Here is a 6,000-nt window from a genome sequence, read left to right as displayed (position 1 = left end):
GTCAGCTGGTGGGCTGAAGGGTCCTGGGTTCTATTCTAGTCAAGGGTATATGCCCGGGTTGCGGGCTGGATCCCCAGTAGGGGGAGTGCAGGAGGCAGCCAATCAATGACTCTCTCTCATCTTTGATGTTTCTATCTCTCCCCCTCTCCCTTCCTCTCTGAAATCAATAAAATAATATATTAAAAAAATAGATGAAAAAAACCACCATTCTCTGGAGCATTATCCCAATCTGCTGAGATTCTGCTTCCGGGCAATTGTTGACAGTTTGCCTCAAATAAACTCACAAAAATTCTTCACAGGTTTGAATGTTTTTACGTTAACACCCTATAAGTTATTGAGAAAGATGTGCTAAAAAATACTCCACTACAGCCTGGCCAGTATAGCTCAGTGGTTGAGAGTGGACCTATGAACCTGGAGATCACGTTTCCATTCCCGTGATCAGGGCACATTCCCGGGTTGCAGGCTGGATTCCCAGTAGAGGGCGTGCAGGGGCAGCCAAACAATGTTTCTTTCTTCATTAATGTTTCTAGCTCTCCTTCTCCTGTTCTCTCTCGGGGGAAACACACACACACACACACACACACACACACACACACACCCTATATAATAAAGAGGTAATATGCAAATTGACTGTCACTCCAACACACAAGATGGCTGCCCCCATGTGGTCAAAGATGGCCGCCCCCATGTGGACACAAGATGGCCTCCAGGGGAGTTCAGTTGTGGGCAATCAGGCCAGCAGGGGAGGGCAGTTGGGGTCGACCAGGCCTGCAGGGGAGGGCAGTTAGGGGTGACCAGGCTGGCAAGGGAGGGCAGTTAGGGGTAACCAGGCCAGCAGGAGAGGGCAGTTAGGGGCAATCAGGCAGGCAGGGAGCAGTTAGGCATTGATCAGGCTAGCAGGGCATTGGACATCCCTCGAGGGGTCCCAGATTGGAGAGGGTGCAGGCTGGGCTGAGAGACACACACTCCCCCCCCCCCCCCCCGTGCATGAATTTCATGCACCAGGCCTCTACTAATACAATAAAAGCTTAATATGCAAATTGTCCCCTTGACCGGTAGTTTGACCAGTGGGCAGGGCCGGCTGGGCAACTGTGGGAAGGGAGGCTACAGCTGGCAGCTGGCAGCAGGCAGCCGCGAGGGACCCTACCCGTGCACGAATTCCTCTAATATATATATATATATATTTATATAAGCCCACCTTGAAAAAGAAAATATATCACTACAGTTGTGGATTTGTCAATTTTTCCTTTTGGTTCTGGCAGTTTTTACTTTATATATTATGAAGTTGTGTTAATACATGTACACACCTTTATAATTGTTATAGCCTAAGAAATGGTCTTTTATCACCCTAACCCTAACCCTAATGTCCCTTTAACTCTGACAATGCTTCTTGTCTTAAAGTCTACTATAAACTAAATATAGCTACACCAACTTTCTTTGAGTTAGTGTTTGCATAGTACATATTTTTCTATCCTTTTAATTTCACCTTTCTATATAATTATTTTATTTTATTTTTTATAAACTGAGGGGAAGTGTTGTTTTTCATTTAAAAAAATATATATTTTTATTGATTTCAGAGAGGAAAGGAGAGGGAGAGAGGGATAGAAATATCAGTGATGAGAGAGAATCGTTGATTGGCTGCTTCCAGGTATATGCTCTTGACTGGAATCCAACCTACGACTCTTCAGTCCACAGGCCAGTGCTCTATCCACTGAGCCCAACCAGTTAGGGCTCTATATGGTATAATTATTTTAAAATGCAACATTAATATTTTAATTAGAATGTCTATCTATAGGGAGCAGCTCTAGGGTCAAGCTTCAGGCTGACCTGTGGCAGGGCCACAAACAAGTCCTAGCCTGGAGTACAGAGCTCTCCTAGCATAATTAAGCCTGACCTTGTAGCCCTCCCTAATTCCTTCCTAAGTAGCTAATGCGCTATGGGAGGTGAAGCAAGTGCTGCCAAAACAAGAACATTTGTATACTGTTAATCTACCCTTGTTTTAATCAGACTATAAAATAAAGCATCAGCTTGCAGGCTGGGTCTTTTGTGTCCTCATCCAGACATGGGAGATCCACCGAGCCCCAGCTGTATTCTCTTGTCTGTCTTTTCTTCAATCCTTCACCGCCTCTCCTCAGGTTCACCCTTGGCTGTGCTGGTGTGGCACATCTATCTTACTATATTTAATGTAAATACCCACTTACATTAAATTTAGGTTTAAGTCAATTAACTTACTTTTTAAATTTTTTATCCCACCCTTCCTGTGTTCCTTTTTATTTCTTTTTTTTTTGGGGGGGGGGCTTCTTTTGAATTATTTTTATTATATTATTATTATTATTATTATTATTATTTGGTGGCAGTGGTGGGATGCAAATATTATTCTATTTTTTTTCCTGTAGTAGCTTGTTAATTACATATTCTTTTATAATCCTTTCCGTGATTACTTTAGGAAAACATAATATTGATCCCAGACTTATTAAAGTCTAATGTAATATTAATAATACAATTACTACTACCGGGACCATGCAGGGACATTAAAGCATTTTAACTGCATATACCTCTTGCAACCTTTTATTCTGCTGCCGTCATGAACTTTAAACCTCACAGGACATCATTGTTATTAGTTTTTTTCAATCAATATTAACTTAGACTTATCCACATATTTACTTTCCACTGTTCTTCATTGGAATTTCCATGCTTCCTTTCAGGACCATTTCCTCTCTCCCTAAAGAACTTGCTCCCGTCTGTCCTTTCGAGAAGCTCTATTGGTAACAAAAACCATGTGTGATGAATATTCTGGTTTTGCTTTGTCTGAATTTCATCTTCATTTTTTAAAAAATTTTCAATGAATGCAGAATTCTAGGATGGCAGTTGCTTCCTTTCAGCACTTTGAAGATGTTATTTTTCTTTTCTTTTTGTGATTTTTTATTTTTTAATTACAGTTGACAAGTTATATTATATTCATTTCAGGTATCTACCCTAATTATTAGACATTATATAACTTAAAAGTGGTCAACCCGATAAATCTCGTACCCATCTGACAACTTCCATAGTTATTAGAATATTACTGACTATATTCCCTATGCTGTACTTTACATCCCCATGGCTATTCTGTAACTCCCAATTTGTACTTCCTAATCCCTTCACCTTTTTACCCATCCCCCCAACCTCCCCTCCCATCTGGAAACCTTCAAAATGTTTCCTGTATCTATGAGTCCGTTTCTGTTCTGCTTGCTTGTTCATTTTGCTTTTTAGATTCAGTTGTTTATAGATGTGTTTATTGCAATTTTATTCATATTTCTCCTCCTCCTCCTCCTCCTCCTCCTCCTCCTCCTCCTCCTCCTCCTCCTCCTCCTAGAAGACCTTTTAACATTTCATGTAATACTGGTTTGGTGATGATAAACTCTAGCTTTTTCTTTTCTATCCTTCCATTCTAAATGATAGCTTTTCTGGGTAGAGTAATCTTGATTGTAGGTCCTTGCTTTTCATCACTACTAGTATATATATTTCAGAGAGGAAGAGAGATGGCGATAAATAGAAACATCAATGATGAGAGAGAACTGGCCGCCTCCTGCATTCCCCATCCTGGGGACCGAGCCTGCAACCTGGGCATATGCCCTGACCAGGAACTGCACTGAGACCTCCTGGTTCATAGGTCAATGCTCAACCACTGAGCCATGTCAGCAGGGTTTCATCACGTTTAATATTTCTTGACAACCCTTTCTGATTGTCTTCTTTCTTCTGTCCTTCTACTGAGAAGTCAACTATAGGTCTTGTCATTGCTCTTTGGAAAGTAATGCATCCTTTTTCCTTGAGACCCTTTGAGATTTTTTTTTCTGTCTTTGATTTATGCTGTTTTGCTATCAAAATCCTAGTTGTGGGTTTTTTTTGTGTTTTTTTTTTCATTCCTCATGTTCGGAGTTCCCTGAAATTCTTGAACCTGTGACTTAATGTCTTTTAATGGTTTTTAGAAAATTCTCAGTTTCTATTCAAATATTATTTCTGTCCAACTTGCTCTCTCCACTTTTTGGGGGCTTCTTACATGTTAGACCTTCCCACTATGTCCATATTAATCTTACATTTCCCCCCGTACTTAATGCTCTTTTCCCTAATTCTTTATTCTGGATCATTTCTTTTGAGCTCTCTGATAGAATTTACAAGTTCCTTCTTCAGCTGTGTCTAATCTGCTGTTAAACCTATTTATTGAGTCCACATGTTCAGTTCTAGAAGTTTCATTTGATTATATTCTATAGTTGGCATTTCTGTTGAAATTCTATTTATCATTTAAAAATTTAAATATATTAACCACAATTATTTTTAAGTCTGTGTCTCACTCCACACATATGGATTTCCTATAGAGATCTTTTAAAAATTGGGCTTTTAATTTTGAGAGAATTACAGATTCACATTCAGTTGTAAGAAATAATGCAGAACAATCTTATGTGCCCTTCATCCAGTTACCCCCATGGTAACATCCTGCAAAACCATAGTGTGATATCACAACCAGGACATTGACACTGAAACCTTATTATTCAGATTTCTACAGTTTTCATGTGTGTGTGTGTGCTCTTGTGTGTGTTTATTTATCTCCATGCAATTTTAACATATGTGTAGGCCTAACTGGCCATTAATGTTTTCTCTCTCTTCACTGTCAATCATTCAGTTTTGTCCCCAGATATGTCTAATACTTTTTTATTGAATTCCAAATCCTTTGTACCAAATACATAATGTGAGAGTTTGAATGATGTTATCTTCCTCCAGAGAGAATTTATTTTTGCCTTTGGCAGGATGTTAGTGAAGAGGCAGACACCTTAATTCAATCAATGAGTGAAAGGGTTAGATGCTGAGATTCCGTTTCTGGAGGGCTGGAATATTTCCAATTCACCCTACTCCACGAGTATAACCCTTGGGGGCCCCACTGCAAGTCTGGGTCATTTACCGAGCCCTCATCATGAATTTCAATTTTTAGCTGGAATCTGTACATCTCTTCGTCATAGAATTTCTTGAACATACTAACCAGCTGCTCAGCTCTTGCCCTCTACTCAGCTTAGGCGTTTGTAAGTGGACAGGTGCCCCGAGGAAAACGGAGCCCCAAAATCAGGCTCACCGCTCTGCACTTCTCTAAGGGGTCTTTGTTGCTCAATTCTCACCTATCTTGCTACCTTCATGGGATGTTTGAAATATGGTGTTTGGTTTTTTCCTAGTGGGAGAGTTGGTCAGCAACAGAAATCTCCTACATCACCTTTGTTTCTCAAACCAGTATTTTGTGTTTGTTTGTTTTTGTTAAGCTTCACCTGAGGATATTTTTCCCATTGTTTTTTTTTTTTAATTCTTTATTGTTTAAAGTATTACATATGTCTCCTTTTTCCCCATTGACCTCTCCCCAGCCATTCCTACCCCCCAGCACATGCCCTCACCCTCCTACTGTCTGTGTCCATGATTTATGCTTATATGCATGCATACAAGTCCTTTGATTGATCTCTTACCACCCCCCTTTTCCATTGTGTTTTTTTAAAAAATATGTTAGTATTGATTTTTAGAGATAGAAGAAGAGAGGGAGAGAGATATAGACACATTGGTGAGAGAGAAACATCAATCAGCTGCCTCCTGCACGGCCCATATTGGGGATGGAGCCCGCAATCTGGCCAGGTTCCCTGACTGGGAATCGAACCCATGACCCTTCAGATTGTGGGCTGACACTCTAATCACTGAGCCACGTTGGCCAGGGCTCAAACCAGAGTTTTGACATCCCTGAAGGGCTAAGGGGAATTTGAAACCCCACACGACACAGTGCAGCATGTGAGTGCTTGTTTGGAGTCGGACTGGGTTAAACTCCAGTGCTGCCAGTTCCCAGCCACGTGGCCTTGGATAAGTGGCCACCTTTCCAGGCCTGTTTTCTCACAGGACTCCCCTCACAGGATTAAATAAACTACGATATACCGTGATCAGAGCCAAGCGTGCCTGGCACAGAGTAAGTGCCCGGTATACATTGTCATTGTTATT

This window comes from Cnephaeus nilssonii (genome assembly GCF_951640355.1).
Source record: "Cnephaeus nilssonii genome assembly, chromosome: 6".
Classification (NCBI taxonomy): domain Eukaryota; kingdom Metazoa; phylum Chordata; class Mammalia; order Chiroptera; family Vespertilionidae; genus Cnephaeus; species Cnephaeus nilssonii.
The sequence above is the reverse complement of the archived record's forward strand: the minus strand, read 5'-3'. Positions refer to the sequence as shown.